The sequence below is a fragment of the Cryptomeria japonica genome, chromosome 7 (genome assembly GCF_030272615.1).
Source record: "Cryptomeria japonica chromosome 7, Sugi_1.0, whole genome shotgun sequence".
In the NCBI taxonomy this organism is placed as follows: domain Eukaryota; kingdom Viridiplantae; phylum Streptophyta; class Pinopsida; order Cupressales; family Cupressaceae; genus Cryptomeria; species Cryptomeria japonica.
The window spans coordinates 114,654,745-114,673,784 of NC_081411.1; positions in this window are offsets into that span (position 1 = coordinate 114,654,745).

A 19,040-nucleotide genomic window follows, 5' to 3' on the forward strand; every position below is an offset into this window, starting at 1 on the left:
TAATAAAGTTTAAATCAATTTTCTATGCAATAATTGGTATCAACTATTAGAAGACAAAATCACAGCTTTTTTGAATCCCTTTGGTCCTGGGTGTACGAGACACTTCTTGTAGGAAAAATTCCCTTTGATCCTAGGTATATAAGACCCCTCTTGTAGAAATAAAGGGACATTGTTGCTCTGTAGGTTTGGACATCATGACCAAGCTCAGGAGCAAATTGGACCTTGACAATCCACAACAGGAGTATAGCAGAATTATCAGATAACTGAGAGTTCAAATTTGCAACAAAAAATGGTAGTGAAGAATTCAATCACAGAAAATGCTGATGAAGAAGCAGTGCCTGGATTATGGTATAAAACACTTTGTCCACCCACATGACAAACAAGAATTGCAGAATTTCTGTTGCTAGTGCTACCAGAACTATTTGAGTTTAATTTAAATAAAAAATGTACACTTTATTTATTGAAGGGAACATAAATTTCTGAGTAGGCATACTTAGGCACACCTGCGATTATGTTCTCTAGGGGCTGCATGAGTAACTACCTGCCCTTTTCAGCTTGGATGCCAAGGTTGGATGGATACAGTTGCTTGAATTTGTATATATGTTGGGGGTGTAGTACTCCACTTGAATGGAACCCTAGTGAAACCATTTCAACTTCAAAATTTGATCAAGGAACAATTGAAATTGATATCCATTTGATGTTTGATGTACAAACCACTTTTGAATAGCTGGATTGAAGATACCAATGGAAAACAAGCTTGCAAGGCCGAAAAATGGTACAAAGGCTAAATTCCAGAGCAAAGGAATGATAAATGGGTAAGGCATCTCATTATATGAATGTGACTTGGTTTGGACATTGGTTTAATGTACAATTCTCTTTTTGAATAGCCAGATGGAAGACTACACTGAAAAACAAGCTTACAAGGCTGAAATATGGTACAAGAGCTAAAAACCCCTAGGAAAGGAACAGTGAACGGGTGAAGTATCTTGTTAGAATAAAAGATTTTAGGAATGAGAGTTTATAAATATGTTTTCCTGTTCATGAAGGGGCTTTCAGGAAGCTGCAAGAATAACATTATTTCTCTTTATGCTTAGATGCCAAAATTTGAGAGATAGCTTGTCCACCAAACTTGCATCTGTTAAATTTATTTAAAATTCCGTGATCAAGAAGATAGGAGGGATGGAGATATAACCTGAAAGTTGTATTTGATCTGCTGCAATGTGAATTGAAGGATGCAAACACACTTATTGATTTCGGTGAGTTTATCCTCCTCAATGTATGCATGTTAGCACGATCAATGTTACAAGAATTTAACACTCCCTCTTAACTAGGGAGGACACATTTCATGTTAGAAAAAACATCACAATTCATCCATTGATTGTGAAGAGAAGAGATATCACACCATAGTGATATTCAGAGATATGGTTCAACAATGAATATCAAGTCTCATGATACTCACCATAACTCATAGTTATCAAGTAAGGTATGTGCACTGGCATCAAGTCACAATATTTGCCATGAAGATCTCTATCATAATTATGGTTTATTTAATGATATCAACCAACTGATATCTACCATAATGTCTCAGAGATATATATACTATCATGACATGTCCACAGATATCAAGTCACATGATATCCATCAAGATAGATAAATTGATAATTGTAAAGTCGTCACCCTTCAATAATGTTCACAGGGGGGGCCCATGAAGTCATGGAGTCACACACATGACAAATAAAAGAGTTTACACATTAAACATCTTAAATATATTAGTATATCAGAATAAGTGAGACTCTATCTCAAATTTAAATAATTTTTTCAACCATACCAAGTTTATCTCTAAAGTGTTCAATCTTGATCTTGGAGAGAGGCTTGGTGAGAATGTCTGCAATCTGATCACTTGTACTAATATAATTCAGTCGGATCACATTCCTTTCCACCATATCTCGAACATAGTGATAAGGAATCTCAATGTGTTTAGACTTGTCATGAAATACTGGATTCATTGAAAGCTTGATGCAACTCTGATTGTCGCAATAGATGACAGTAGGATTTAAGGGCTGACCAAACAGTCCTACAAGCAATTTCCGGAGCCATACTGCTTCTGTTGCTCCCATGGAGGCTGCAATGTATTCAGCTTCTGTAGAACTCTGAGCAACTGAAGACTGTTTTCTACATGTCCATGAGATCATTCCTGATCCTAAACTGAAGCAACATCCTGATGTGCTTTTCCTGTCAACTACGCTTCCAGCCCAATCAGAGTCAGTGAATCCATGTAGGTCAAGGTCTATATGTTTATATTTCAGGCCAAAACCAATAGTTCCTCGAAGATATCTCAGAATATGCTTTGCAGCAACAAGATGTATTTCCCTAGGTTCACACATGAACTGACTTAGGGCATTAACAACATAACATATATCAGGTCTTGTGTTTACCAAATACATTAGAGATCCAATAATCTGTCTGTAGAGGGTAGGATCTACAAACTCTGATTCTGCAGCTGCTTCCTTTAGCTTGTGCAGATTTGTCTCCATAGGTGTGGTCATGGATTTACAATCCATCATTCCAAATCTCTTGAGTATATCAATGGTGTATATTCCTTGATTAAGGATTATACCATCTGCCTGTTGCCAAACTTCCAATCCAAGGAAGTAGTGGAGAATTCCTAAATCTTTCATATCAAACTCAGAGGCTAATTCTTTCTTACATTGAGAAATATAATTATTCTCTCCTGTGATTAGTAGATTATCAACATAAAGAATAAGAATTAATAATTCACCATTGATTACCTTGTAGTAGAGATTTGGATTTGCTTCATTCTTGGAAAACCCTAATTCCAAGAGATAGTGATCAATTCTTTCATACCATGCTCTGGGGGCCTGTTTCAGTCCATAAAGAGCTTTCTTTAATCTGCAGACATGTGATTCAGCCTTATGAATCACAAAACCTTTAGGTTGCTCCAAATAAACTTCTTCTTCAATCTTACCATTCAGAAAAGCAGTCTTAACATCCATTTGATGGATTTTTCATCCTTTGGATGCTGCAATAGCCAAAACTGCTCGGACAGAAGTGTATTTGGCAACAAGAGCAAATGTCTCTTCATAGTCAATACCTTCTTTCTGAGAGAAATCTCTGGCAACAAATCTTGCTTTGTGCTTCTCAATGCTGCCATCTGCTGCATGTTTGATCTTGAAGAGCCATTTAGAAGATACGACAAATTTGCCTTTAGGCCTAGGCACAATATCCCAGACATCATTTTTCAGAATTGACTGATACTCTTCTGACATAGCATCTTTCCAAACTTGATGCTTGAGAGCATCTCCAACACAGGAATGTTCTGCATCAATGATCTCACTCATCAAGGTAGTATAACTAGAAAATAGGTTAGGTCTCTTACTTTCTCTGAAGGTCGCCTTTGGAGCAGCATAATTTTCAGCTTCTTGAAGCATCTTTTTAGCCCAAAGTGGTCTCTTCCTAGTTTCGGGATAATGTTCTTCTAAAGGTAAGCCTTGAACTTCATGCTCAGAGTTTTCAGGGGTCTCCCTCTGAATCTCAGGGGTGGAATCCTCATCCATGCTTGTAGGAGGATCTTGGTGTTCTAATTCATTAGAGCTTTTGGACCTCCTGAATGCTATGTCTTCTTCAAAGATGACATCTTTGCTTAGTTCAATTTGCCTTTGACCAGGTATCTATACTCTGTAGGCCTTAGAGGTTTCACTGTACCCAACAAATACCCCTTTCTTTCCAGAAGGTTCTAACTTTGATCTCTTTTCTTTGGGGACATGAATATAGACTGGACACCCAAAGATCCGGAGATGACTTATGTCAGGTTTGTTACCAGTAAGGGCTTCTTTAGGGGTTTTATTATCAATAAGAGAATGAGGACATCTATTTTGGATGTACACAACTGTCCTAGATGCTTCAACCCAAAATGAGGTTTCTATATTTTGGTCAAACAACATAGCCTAAGCAGCTTCTACTATAGTCCTATTCTTACTTTCAGCTACCCCATTTTGTTGTGGTTTATAAGGTACTGTTAACTCCCTCTTAATCCCAACATTTATACAATAATCTTTAAACATATCAAAAGTGTATTCCCCCCCATTGTCTGTTCTTAAGGTTATGATTTTCTTATCTGTCATGTCTTCTACAAGAGCTTTGAATTCCTTAAATTTAGAAAGGATTTCTTCAGACTCTTTGTACCTCAGAAAATATATCCAGGTCTTCCTAGAATAATCATCTACAAATATTACATAATATAAATATCCCCCTAAGGAGGGAACAAACATGGGTCCACATAGTTCAGAATGAACTAATTCTAATACATTTTTGGATTTACTGTTGCTAGAATTGAAAGACCCTTTAGTATTCTTTCCCAAGGCACACCCCTTGCAGGCTCCTTAAGAATTTTGACTTAGCTTGGGTAAGCCAATCACCATCTTTTCTATCTTAGGTAGGGCATGGAAATGAAGGTGCTCTAATCTTCTGTGCCAAAGTTCATTCGAATCTAGAGTCTCATAAATCAAGGCTAGAGGTGGAGTTCTTTGGCCAAGCAAGTACCTTTCCTTCCATAAAGGTTAATTTGTAACCCTTATCTTCAAGTGCAGAAATTGAGACAAGGTTTCTCTTTATACCAGGTACAAATAGAACTCCAGTCAGCTGTAGGGATATGCCTGACTTTAGGTTGATGTTGCAGGTTCCTATTCCCATAACTGGATAATTTGAGTCATCACCAATTGTCACTTCTTCATTTGAATTCTCCACAAGTGTATCGAGGTGCTCATGAAATCCAGTGATGTGTTGAGATGCTCCGTTGTCAATCACCCATGTGTTGGAACTGGAGGTGACTTGACTAGAGAGGGCTGAGTAGAAGACTAGTTTCTCGGAATCACTCCCTTTCTTAATTTCTACCATTGAAGCCATATTGGTAACATCTGAAACATTGTACTTCAGAAATGTCTCTCTTCTTCTTTGAAGACCTCTTTCCATTTGAGCCATTGTCCCTCTTTCTCTTAAAGTTCTTCTTCTTTCCTTTCTTGTGGGAATTAGAGTTTAGAATTTGAATGTCTTCGTTACCATTGCTTTGTTTTATTCCTCTTGTGACAAGCCGAGATTCCTCTTGAATGCAATCAGTTTTCAATCTATCAAACTTAGGAAATTTAGAGCGAGCACTGATTCCTTGAATGAAGGATTCCCATGAGGTAGGAAGTCCATTTAGGGCCATCATAGCAAGTCCTTTGTTGTCTACTAGATGTCCAATAGTGGATAGTTGATCCCTAAGCTCAGTGATCCTCAAGAAATAGGATGTAACTGTTTCTCCTTTATTCATCTTTATATGGTGTAGTTGATTCTTTAAGGTGAGAGCCTTGCTAGTGTTGTTGATTTCATAAATGTCAGCTAGGGCTTTGAACATCTGAAAAGCCGTCTCATATTTAGAAATAACTGGCATAATGTGGTCTCTCACTGAATCCACAATTATCTTAAGAGCCTTCTCACTATCCTTGCTCCACTGAATTTTCTCTGTATCATCAGAGGGTTCAGGAATTTCACTCTTGACATGGGAGTCAATTTTATTTTCTTTCAAAACAAGCATGATCCTGAATTTCCAAGATATAAAATTTGATGCTCCATCTAATTGATCTTCAAACCTAACTCCGGTTGCCATTTAGAATTATAGGAATGTGATCTACTAAGGGCCGGGTGAAAGTCTTTGAGATCGTTACAGAATCTAATATGATCTTCCTTAACTTCGCTTTGATACCATGTTAAATTTATTTAACATTCTGTGATCAAGAAGATAGGGGGGATGGAGATATAACCTAAAAGTTGTATTTGATCTGCTGCAATGTGAATTGAAGGATACGAACACACTTATTGATTTTGGTGTGTTTATCCTCCTCAATGTATGCATGTTATATAAGTGGATGAGGGGTTACGTAGTGAAGAGATGTGTGTTCCCATGTGGGAATACACCTCTCTTCCCTACGTACCGTTCATCACAGCACTTTAACAAACATTAGAATCATTTATTTGCCCGATTGGGAGGAGCGCGATGTGTTAATAATCGTTTAATCACAACCTGATAACATGTAACGGTGAACCGGTGGTAAATGCAATAATATAATTTTGATTTACTCATTATTTGTTAACGTATTAACATGTAATCAAATTAATGTATCGGAATCATGAAATAGCATGACCGATGTTACAAGAATTTAACAGCATCTGCCTTCATCTTTTTCGTAGATGATAGGATTAGTCTTGCTTCGTAATGGGACTTGAAGGGTAGTTGCCCAAGGGTGCTGTATCGGCTAAAGGATGGAATATATTTCAGACTTTCTTAGTGACACTTACCTTTAGTTGAACTTAAACAAAGCATATATATGGTAAAGGATACTTGAAGACTTTATGAGCTCCAGTTCTATTGTAGGGAATGACCTAGTCCAGCTCTTATTACCTTAACATGGCTTATGGGGTGAGCCCATCAAGTTTTGAATCCAAGACATTAACCAGTAAGGACCATGTACAACTGTTGAAAAATCTTTAAATGTTGCATATCAACATTGAAGTACTTAGAAAAGGGAATCTAATAAGTTGACTTGAGTCAGGTCAATAGGCGTGAATATAAATTGTGGTTAAATCATCACAACAAATGAAAGTTCAAAAAATGGTTACGAACTGTATGGTGCTATAAAAATGTCTTGAAATAATTCACATACCCACTGTAGAAAGGAATGTCTCTTCTGATAATCATATTAATAAGTTCAAGACCTTGATCAAAACATCATAAACATGTGCTCCAAGTTTCCTTTTTTTTATTTTGTATATATGAAACAACAATTACTCATCTTCCAACTGTAGTTTAAATTCAAACTTTAAAATTTGCTGGAACATTTGTACACACAGTGCATAAGATACACTGGTCATCTTCTGGAAAAGATAAATTAGGCAGGATTGTTGCACACAAGTAAAAATTTGTGGTAAAAGAAGAAAAACAATAGTTGTAACAAATAACAATGGTGGCAGTTAAACTCATAATATTCAAAGGTCACCCTTCCAAAATATATTATTCTTTTTTTTGTAAGTTCTAAATTTCAATTTTTACGTTCCAAGCATTGAATGAGTTCACATACAAACCAATTAAAGATGTGGAGTTTTCAATGTATAAACTAGTTGTTCTTTCAGATTAAACTCGTTTTGGGTGAAAAAGGTTCAAAATATTGTAGTCCTATGTATTGTAAAATAGTTATTCAACATCTACATATCTTGCTCATCCGTTGCAGAGTTCATTCAAATGATGTCTAATCACTTATGACCAACAAACGAATTATAAAAAATGAAATACCCATCAATAAATATATTGTTGTAGGGTTCAGCAGAACCCTCTTGTACCTATATGGGTTTTGTTCAGGGTTGGGATGCCCTAGGGTTCGCCTAGCACCCCTGGGCAGATTTGGGCAGACCTAGATGGACACAAGGGCAGCCAAAAAGAAAAAGAAAAAAATCAATCTTTTAAAAACATTTTATAAACAAAAAGTGCCAAATACCTAATTTTGTTTTAAGTAATAAAATTGTGAAATGCTGTGCAACATGAAGGTTTGTGAGGTTTCAAAGGCTTTTAGTTTGGGCTCGGAGGTGGGGACTCAGCCCCTTGACCTTGCCCTATATTGCGACAATACACTAGGGTTGTTGCACTCAGACCCCAAGAGCTGCACTACCAATCAACCCTGCTAAGGGTTTTGCCCCTAAACCCACTTGAACTTGCCAGGGGCATTGCTCCTAGACCCTCATGAGAGGTGTTGCATCCCAACCCCATTGGGGGTCTCAATTCATAGATTCCCAATAGTTGTCTTCACCAAATCTAGACCCTTGGTTCCCTCATCCTCCAGGTCCGTTCCCACATTCCCTATCCTTTCATCTTGAGACTTCATTGAATATAGCTTATATAGGCCAAAGTTAAACATTTTTTACATGTAAGTTTTTCTTCAATTGAGAGGAATCAAAACACATATTCCTTTATCAATTTTGTTAAGTGCAGCTGATTGCATTCAAACGATGCTGAGGATTTGATCTTTGTGCCAAGGATGAAAAAATCTGCTAAAAATTGCCAAAATCGCGATTTCTCTCGAGTCGAAACACTAGCCGATTTAATTGCCATTTAAATAAGGGCCAATTTTTTTAAAAAATCGGGGGTTATTTGCCGTTAAAATCGTGCAGAAAACAGTAAAAATCGCGGTAATATTTGGCTAACCTAAAAGCGGCTTTTTTTTTAATGGAGGAAAGCAAAGTTAATTTTTTTAAGCACGCGACTAGAGGAGACGTGATGGCTGACGGGATTGACGAAAGTAAGGCAAGAGACAGTTTTAATAGTTTATATTGTGTTCTCAGGTTTATATGATCCACACCTCTTAAATATTGTGTTCTTATCAAGACCCCCAATATTTAAAGTAAGGATTTAATTGTAATACCGTAGAAATCTGATACCATATCTGACGCCGAAATATGGTTTATATCGTGTTCGTTTCACCTTACTCTTAAACCATATATGGGATACAAATACAGTTTTAAAGTAAGGCCGAAATATGGTTTATATCATGTTCTTTTCACCTTACTCTTAAATATTACAATTAAATCCTGCATAACAATTATTATCAGGCTACTACTGCAAGAGACAGTAAGGCAAGAGGCTACTATGAAGTAATATGCAGGATTTAGTAGTAGTCAAGAGGCTTCTATTGACGAAAGTAAGGCAAGAGACAGTAATATGCAGGATTTAATAGTAATATGAACTACTACTGCAACTACTGATATGAACAACCTTGTCATATAAACCTGAGCACACGATATAAACTGTTTTTTAGAATATTTTAAGAAGTTATATATTTTCAAATGTTCGATAATTTTGCCGATTTATTGCTGTTTTTTTCCCCATTTTTTCCTGATTCCCGATTTTTAAATTTTTTTCAGTCAAACGATTTATTGCTGATTAAGATATTTACATCTTTGCTTTGTGCACTCCAACTTGCATCTCATGTCACATAAGGGACTTGATTAAATGAGGGAGTGATGAGGAGTTGGGATCTAACTCTCGAGTGTGCTGACTTAGATGTTATTGTTGCACAATTTTTCAAAGCAGCTTCTACGTATGACATGGCTAGTGGAAGTGGCATTGCAACTCATTGTGGTTCAAATGAAATTGAACCAAATGCTGACTTTGATGTTCTTGATGAAGAGCAATATGAAGATTATTAAATATTGATTGTAATTTTCATTGTGTGATATGTATTACATTTGACAAATCACTAAATTATGAATTTATGATTACTTTCTTTTTTGCAAACTATGAGGTATATAAATATTTTGTTTATTGGCAATTATGCATATTACTGTTTTTATAGTTTTAATATATATAAACTTATAAATTATACACACACATGAACCTGTACCTACAGCCAGGGAAGAAAAATAATGCTGTATTGGCATACCCGAACCTCAAACCTGTACCCTTCTTCATACGAGGACCAGGAATGTAGATTATTAAATTGTGTAATTGTGTAAATATCCATAGCACACAAGTGTTATACAAGACCAGCCTACTAGAAAGCTAGATAATTCAATTCACAGTTGGAATACCATTAATGCTTCTAAGCACCCAATAGAAAGAGAAGGACCAATCTGGGTGTAATTTTCAGTTGGAAAAATCAAGTATATAGGACCTTATTTTGAATTGATCAAATAAATTTGCTTAAGAGGGTAAATTATGGGCATTCATACAGTGAATAGTTGTTTAAGTAATCGTCCTTTGCATATTCAACTTTAAGTTAGAGCTAGCATTTATAAATTTGTTAAACCGCGATAAAAATCAGTTTTAGTGTTCATTATGTTGAATATCAACCAAAGATCCATTTGAATTTTTTTTATAGCAACAAAAATCTCAATTAAGTGGTTGACATTTTCAACAGTCGGGTAATTATATTTGCTTGTCATGTTCATAAAAGAAAAGTGATTTCAACTTAGGTCACATCATAAACAACCTTTTCTAAAACAATTAAAATTGATTTTAAACTAAAAATAGTAATAAAAATGAATGTAAATTAGCTTGATTCTCAAAGTTTGTGGCCAATAGTATGGACCCATCAATTTCAGAGGATATAATCAAATAGCAACAATCCCAAATTACATGAGAGATCATTTGCAGCAGGGACACAAAAATGCAATTCAATTTTGTAGATACAAATTTGAAATAGTAATCTTAAATCCCTCCTTTCATATAGCGTAGTTCACCGATGAGTTAACTTTGTACTACCATTGTAACCGGTGGTGAGCTCTGTACTACCACTCAACACCTTGCAGGGTGACATTGTCTACATCGAGCTTCTCTAACCATATCTGGTCATGGATGAGACTCAAAATCTTTATGTTCTGGAGTCTGTAACAAGCTTTTGTAATTTATGTGGATGAGTGGTAGGGACACAATACCCCTTTTTAATAAATGGGTGAATATTATAAACTATTTTTAAAAAAAAACCTATAATTGTACATAAAGAAGTTTTCCCCACACCAGATGCCAGCAATAGAATTCAGACATCAGACAACCAAGCAAAACCATCTATCTAAAATGTGCCCTGAGCATACCTAGATAGCATAAGAGCAATGACATCAAGAAATAATTATTACTCTCTAGTTAATACACAACTATTATTCAAGTCAACCACCTTTGTTATTGGGAGCTTGAACATCAAATTAAAATTTTTAAATCAAAGAAGTCATCTTCAATTAAAATGGGAGGTGTCAGCTTTTGTCAATGCTTCCTACACTTCCTCCACGTCCACAACATAAGCATCCAGAGCCCACAGTAACACATCGCATACTGAATTTTTGTCATGTCCCCTTTCCAAAAGTATGATGAAAGACTAATGGAGGGGCATTAAAATACACCTCGCACAACCTTCATTTGACTAATGGTAGAAAAACAGAGGTTTATAAAGACTCCACATCACATTCTAATTCTAGGAGTTTGGATCAAACTGCAGCGAGTTATAATCGTCAGAAGAACAGTCAACACTTAACCCATTAGGCTTGCAGTATCCTGGAAAACCACATAGCATTTCTCTGCAAAACATCACTTCAGCTTGCAGCAGAGGATTTGAGATTCACCCGAGCTTTGGTGCATCACATTGAGATTTCAAGAGCATTGGACTAGATTGTGGAAAGTTATCATTATCAGAAGATCATTGCACAGAGCAGTTTAAACTTAGCTCATCAAACGAGTTTTGTGGGACCTTTCCATACCATGTGTTGATGACAGACATGACATACCATGAGATTGGGCATTAGGGGTCGGAGTTGAGGCCTGCCGTGTGCCTAGGAACCATGAGTCGGGGATTGGGAGTGTGGCCAATGCACAAGAAGACTTTGGTAGCATGTGGAATGGGGGAAAAAACGTAGCGCGTGGAACGGCAGAAAGATTGCAAGGCCATAAGACTGAACTGCCAGGGTGTAATGTCCCCAATTTTAATAAAGTGACTTAATTAAGTTAATTAATTAAGTGGTCCTAAATTTTAAATAATATCATAAGGACTTATTTAATTAATTAATGTAATTATTAAATAAAAGGGCCCAAATTAATAAAATAATAAACTATTGTTGGTCTGCTTGTAACCCTTTGGGAAACTTCTCGGAGCTCTTTATAAGGCCGAGTTTGGCATAGTTGTTGGTATGGTGAATTTGATGTTTTCTTTGTATTTGCGAATTCTAGTGGGAGTTTTGTTCTGTTGCAGTTTCAGAGGGGCAAGATCCTCCCTATTCTGTATTTGTAGTTTCGGTGGGAGTACCTCCTCACCCTATTCTGTTGGTGGTTCGAATTTGTAATGCTTTCATTTGAAGATACAATTGTAATAGAGTTCTAGATGAAATACATGTCCCCAGAGTTTTTCTATATATATATATCTGAAGAGTATATTGCGTGTTATTCTATTGCATAATTTGAGTAGTAACATTCGATGGTTGGCAAATTACACAAGGCTCAAGAAATACTTATCCTGTCGAAGGTGTAGATCCGTCGAGAGTGAAACCCGTTGAAGGTGTAGTATGCCGAGAGTGTAATCTTGTACGCCGAGAGTGTAATCCTGCAGTTTCGGTGGGAGTACCTCCTCACCTTATTCTATTGGTGGTTCGAATCTGTAATGCCTTCATTTTAAGATACAATTCTAATCGAGTTCTAGATGAAATACATGTCCCCAGAGTTTTTCTATGCACTAAACTAATATAAATATATATATATCTGAAGAGTATATTGCGTGTAACTCTGTTGCATAATTTGAGTAGTAACATTCGATGGTTGGCAAATTACATAAGGCTCAAGAAATACTTATCCTGCTGAAGGTGTAGATCCGTCGAGAGTGAAACCCGCTGAAGGTGTAGTATGCCAAGAGTGTAATCTTGCTGACAGTGAAAACCTGTCGAAGGTGTAGTTCTGTTGAGAGTGAAACCCGCTGAAGGTGTAGTACGCCGAGAGTGTAATCCAATACGTTGAGAGTGTAATCTTGCCGATAGTGAAAACGTGCCCAAGGTATAGTTTCGCCGAGAGTGAAACCCGTCGAAGGTGTAGTATTGAATATACGACTATCTATATTTTTCTAACATGGGCCCTCTATATTGAAAAAATTAAAAGGCCCTCTATCAAAAATACGACTATCTATATTTTTATTATTGAATTTGAATAGTTATGAAATCAAAATACAACTATCTATATTTTTCTAACATGGGCCCTCTATCAAAAATTAAAAGGCAACATTAAATTTATTAATTCATATCAAATATTTATAATTTTAAATTAATTCATATTATAAATTTTAAAATTTATAAATAGAAAATAAATTAAATTATTAAATATTAAATAATAAATATTATACTTTGCTTTTTAGTATTTACTTAGTACTATTTTGATTTCCATATCGCAATTGACAATGAAACAATATGGCAGCAGTGTAGCCTTTGGGCATTTTGTATGTTATTTCTTTAATATCTATTATGATATGCATATTGACAATGTGAATGAATTGAAATTCTGAATTATGAGTGCATATTGAAAATCGAATCTATTGATAATGTTGTATGTTCGATGTTCGCATTCTAAAATGTTTTCATAGTCTCATACACATGCTATATCCATGTTTTCATATGAATATAATGTATAGATGCATGCTTTATCCATGTTTTCATATGATCATTTAGAATTTAAAATTTTCCTATATATTTAAAATTTTCCCTATATTTTATATAGTCGTCCCCCCCCTGTCCCCAAATTTGGCGAAAAAATTTGCTGTCCCGGAAACTCGTCCCCTTGTCCCCCCATCCCCCCGTCTTGGAAACTTGGGGTAACATAGCAAATATCAAAAGAGGAAGAATTTTCTGACATTTCAAGAATAGCTAGTTCTGATAGGAAAAAGTATACCTGTGCATGAAGAGGTTATCAGAATCTTTGATGAACACTCAAGTGAACTTGAGGAGATCAAGGCTACTAAATCCTTTGATAGATACTATGTAAGGAAAAGAAAAGAGGAGTTGGATCCTGAATTAGGAACTCAATCAAAATCAAAGAAAGATGAAGACAAGCTCATATGTTCACCCTAGCAACAGGAGGATATGGACAAGCCAGAGACAACAATTATTTCTTCAAGTGGAGAACACTTAAACTTTCATGACAACTACAAGGATGAAGATGTTTGTATGAATTTTGTCAAGCAAACAGTGGTTGATCAACTTCATGGAGATGCGAACTCTAGCAATGATCCCTTACAGGAGCAATCTTTACAGTTGGTTGAATACGAAGTTTACCTTTTGGTTGGGCATGAGGCGTGCATGATTGTCATCTCTCCTTGTGAGTGGCATCTATATGAAGAAAACAAGTAGGATTTTGATGAGTTATTCCTCAACTTTTAGCAGGGCAATGTTTATATCAGAGTGGAGTAGCGCAAGCTGATTGGGGATTTGCAAGTGGTGCTCGCAGTCATGGTGTGGCGTCAAACTTTCAGTGGATACGGCTACCAGCATCCGCGCATGGTCTAGGATCTCGGAGCTTGTCAAATGGCAGATGGTTACGGATTGCTTGAGGGCAAGCAATCTTTGGGTCGGGAGGATTGTAATGTCCCCAATTCTAATAAAGTGACAATTAAGTTATTTAATGAAGTCGTCTTAAATTTTAAATAATATCATAAGGACTTATTTAATTAATTAATTTAATTATTAAATAAAGGGGCCCAAATTAATAAAATAATAAAATATTGTCAGCCTACTTGTAACCCTTCAGGAAACTTCTCGGAGCTCTTTATAAGGCCTAGTTTGGCATAGTTGTTGGTATGGTGAGTTTGATGTTTTCTTTGTATTTGCGAATTCCAGTTGGAGTTCCGTTCTGTTGCAGTTTCGGAGGTGCAAGATCCTCCTTTTTCTGTATTTGCAGTTTCGGTGGGAGTACCTCCTCACCCTATTCTACTGGAGGTTCAAATTTGTAATGCCTTCATTTGAAGATACATTTGTAATCGAGTTCTAGATGAAATACATGTCCCCAGAGTTTTTTTGTGCACTAAACTAATATAAATATATATAACCGAAGAGTATATTACGTGTAATTCTGTTGCATAATTTGAGTAGTAACATTCGATGGTTGGCAAATTACACAAGGCTCAAGAAATACTTATCCTGCCGAAGGTGTAGATCCGCCGAAGGTGTAGTATGCCGAGAATGTAATCTAGTATGCCGAGAGTGTAATCCCGTACGTTGAGAGTGTAATACTACCGACAGTGAAAACTTGCCGAAGGTGTAGTTCCGCCGAGAGTGAAACCCACTGAGAGTGTAATCTAGTACGTTGAGAGTGTAATCTTGCCGACAATGAAAACCTGCCAAAGGTGTAGTTCCGCTGAGAGTGAAACCTGTCGAAGGTGCAGTATGCCTAGAGTGAAACCTGTCGAAGGTGTAGTATGCCGAGAGTGTAATCCAGTATGCCAAGAGTGTAATCTCGCCGAGAGTGAAAACCTGCCGAAGGTGAAATTCGGGTACCGTGCGGTTGGGTACATTACACAGGGATGGTGGAAGAATGCAAGGCTCGTAGGGGCCAACCTGTGCTAGCATGTGAATGCCAAATTGGACATTGATGCCATTTGGACCTTTGTTGAATTAATCTTTTGAGGGTAGCGTTTAAGATTAGAAAACTTTGCATTTTTAATGATCATGAAACTAAAGATACTGAAGCTTCTGGGCAGTTGTGTTTAGTGATCTTCTGTGGATGAAAACCCATTGATTGCTGGAATTAGAGGACCACAACGTTTTGGTTCTTTGAGGGAATTCTCACTCAGGGAGTGCATTGGAGCTTCAAGGCATTGTAGGAAGGTTCAGTGAGTCATTGTGAAAATTATTGTTATTGTGGTGTGTTGTTGTTGTAATGACTGTAAAACAGTCCCATTTGCTGTGGTGATATTCATAAAGTGCTCTGCTTCAATTTTGCAAGTTTATGTGTGTTGCTGGTGTTTAATTCATTACTCGTGTTGATATATTTTGGTGAAAATTGTGCTAATGTTATTAGCAAATAATTATTATATTGCACATTTGCCGTTTCCATTGAAATTTTGGAAGGGACATTACAATTTCAAAGATAATCTGCACACAGTTTCTTCAATGTTCTACGAACCAACTTCTACCCTGCTAGGAATAGTTAGGCACTGAGTTTGGAAGGCAATAAATTTTTCCAAGGATCAATTTTATTTGCCCTTTGTTCTCTGTAGCCATAGTTGCAGCACTGCTAATATGCTGGATAACCACAGAATACTGTAAAGTCCTTACCTTTTTTAAATCTTTCATGCAGATGAAAATAGCATCAAGCTGGTCAATAACATTGTCATAAAATGCTTTATAATTCTAGCCATAATCTTATATTGGCTACTGACATGATGATTAGCCTAGTTATGAGAATTACTTAAAACCTGATTTGGCTTAAGTTGTATATGCCTTAGTTGAATATCATTTTCAAATGTGTTTACAGTTCACACGATCCACAACTCTTCTATTCCTCTTGGATGAGGAACTGGTCTTGGAAGAAGGCAATATATTCTCACAGTGAAAAGAGCGAAAACACTATACAATGTTTATCCACACTAGTAGATGCCTTATTATCCCATGTAGACAATGATACCTGTTACCATACGAAACACAGCCTCTGTTGAGGCAAAATTTTTAGCAGATCATAGCCCAGGAGAGAGAGAACAGGCCATCCAAAAGTGCTTACAATCATTGAACTGAGAAACATTGGGTGGCCGAGCAGAGAGTTATAGGCTTCCAAATAACATTTATAAACCTCAAAACATTGATATGCATCCCTTTAAGACTAGGGGGCTTTATTAACACAACATCAAAGACAATCAATTATTGAGAGAAAAAAGCTTTCACACAATTTTCACTAGAAGCACTCAAATTGTATATTATGTGGTCTGGAAATTTCATATCTATGAAAAAGAAAATATTAATTCAACCAGGGACAAATGTAGCTTATGTACCATGCTGGCATCACTCACAACAGGAGTTTATTCTCCCAAACATCTCTTAGTTGGTTAGAAGCCCAAATGTCCATTTTTTGTTTCTCGAAGAATGATTATAATTTCTAAGAATTTTGATCTTGCCAATACTATTAATTTGTATTACCCCGATGATCATTTTAACTATAGAAGCATAAAGTGGCAGAAAATCGCGAGTAATCACAAATCAGGTTGGAGATCAATTATTTGACAGGCAGAAATTGTGGTTTTTTTGGAAAAAGTGGTCGAAACAATTTTTTTGACAATTTTCAGGCAAGTAATCATGAAAAAATTGGCAATAAATCATACAGATCACAGTAAATTGGAGTTTACTGTTTAATGAAGTTTTTCTCCATTCTTTCCATTTATTTTGAACCCCAACCCTAGTATCTTGCAAATTCTGCCAGCTGCACATTTTTTCACTAAAAAATTCTAACCTGATTTGATTCTGATTAAATCATATTAAAAAAAAAAATCTTTATCTTTTGGTTTCTCAATTCTTGAGACGTTTTCGCCTCTATGTAATTATAACAACCACCATAATAATAATGCAACTCATAATGTCATCACTTGCCTTAATCTAACTCATATCATCAGTCATATGACACTATATTTTGGACAGCTTCACTTATCCAAAACTGATATTATGGTTTAGTAATAAGGTTGGTTTAGCTAACAGAGAACCTCCCAACAATCAATTCGTATCAATTGCAACTGGCCACAATGTAAAGGGATGATCAGTTTTTGCTAAGAGCGAAGATCCAAAACCATTAATAAAACTTGATTTCTTATTGCTGTCTGGAAACAAATCATGTCTTTAACATCTAACTCGCAAGTATTGCCATTCATACAATTCCTAACGCACTTGTTTTAGAAATAGACTTCTAACCTAGATTTGACATTTCTTCAGTTTTAATTTAGATTTTTTTCTTAAGTATTTTTAAACTTGACTTTTTTAGTTGTCCCTTTTGTAGTTTGTATTACATAAATTATGCTCATGATTTTGAACTGCTAGTATAGCAATCCATTGGTCATATTTGTGTGTGTTTATGTACATATGTATTTATATATATATTATATGGTGATGAAAATTTCCTAGTCAAGTTGCTTACAAATTGGCTTTGCAAGAAAATAGGGAAATGAGAAGGTAAATTTCTAAATCTTTAGCGAAGAGATTCACAAGGGCATATGTCCCTATGCAACTGTGCAGCTTATGTTGGCTAGTAGCTGCTCCTCAATTTTTTTAGCAGCAATTTGTGAAGCGAGCTAGTGGCCCCATGAATGTTAAATTTTTCTGTTTATAAAAATAAGCAGTTATTTTAAATTGCATTTTTAAAAGCAATCTTTAATAATAATAATTTTTCACATAAATCTAAGAGAAAAAATTGGAAACATAAAAAGAGGAAAAAAATATTGTGAAGTCACTTGTCATTCTTCCCAATAAGCTGTTGCTGCTTATTTTCAGCCCCACCTTTTTTTTCTAAGCTTATTGTCAAGTTTTAAGCAGTTGCTGACCAAAATAGGAAAATATTCTAATTTATTGTTTTCCCTTTATTAAAAATTTGCATGGGAACACTCCAGCTGCTTAATTTTAAGTACTTTTTACACTTAAGCAGTAGCATGGGGACATTAGGTAAGGGATAGCATGAGTCCTGCCACACGTGCTTTATTTTCACCTAAGAAAGGAGGAAAATGAAGAATATTTCTAAATTATAGAGCTATTAACAAGATTATAGTGAAGTGTTGATATCCATTACATAGAATGGATGACATTTTACTTTTTAGCTATGCTATGCTTCACCAAGTTTTTGAGAGGGGATAGTAGGGGATTGGGGATACAACTATTAAAAAAAATAGGGATATTTTTAAAATATAAGGAAATTTCAAATATTCATATGATAACATTTATAAAGCTTTCATCATAGACATTATAGAACTCTAGTGAGCAAGGGTAATATGAGCATTATTTAATAAAGACATGCCTAATTGGTTTGTATATTTGTGTGCAAGATTTAAAAGTTTTGCTTGTATGTATGTACGTATGTGTACATGTGTATGTATATATGTGGTCATGAAAATTTCCTAGTCAAATTACTTACAAATTGGCTTTGCAAGAAAATAGGGAAATGAGGAAGGCAAATTTCAAAATTCTTAGCATAGGGATTCATAAGGGACAACACAAGTGCTGCTACACATGCTTGACTTTCACCTATGAAAGGGGGAAACTAAAGAATATGTGTAAGTTATGGAGCTATCAACAAGATTATAGTGAAGTGTTGATATCCATTATGTAGAATGGATAACATTTTAGCTATGCTTCCCAAGGTTTTGGGATGGGGATGGTAGGGGAGGTGGGATGTGTGTTTGGTATGGTTTTCTTTTTGGGGGGCATCTTTTAGGGGACAATTATTAAAAATAAGGATATTTTTAAAAAATGAGGAACTTTCAAATATTCATATGATAACATTGGTAAAA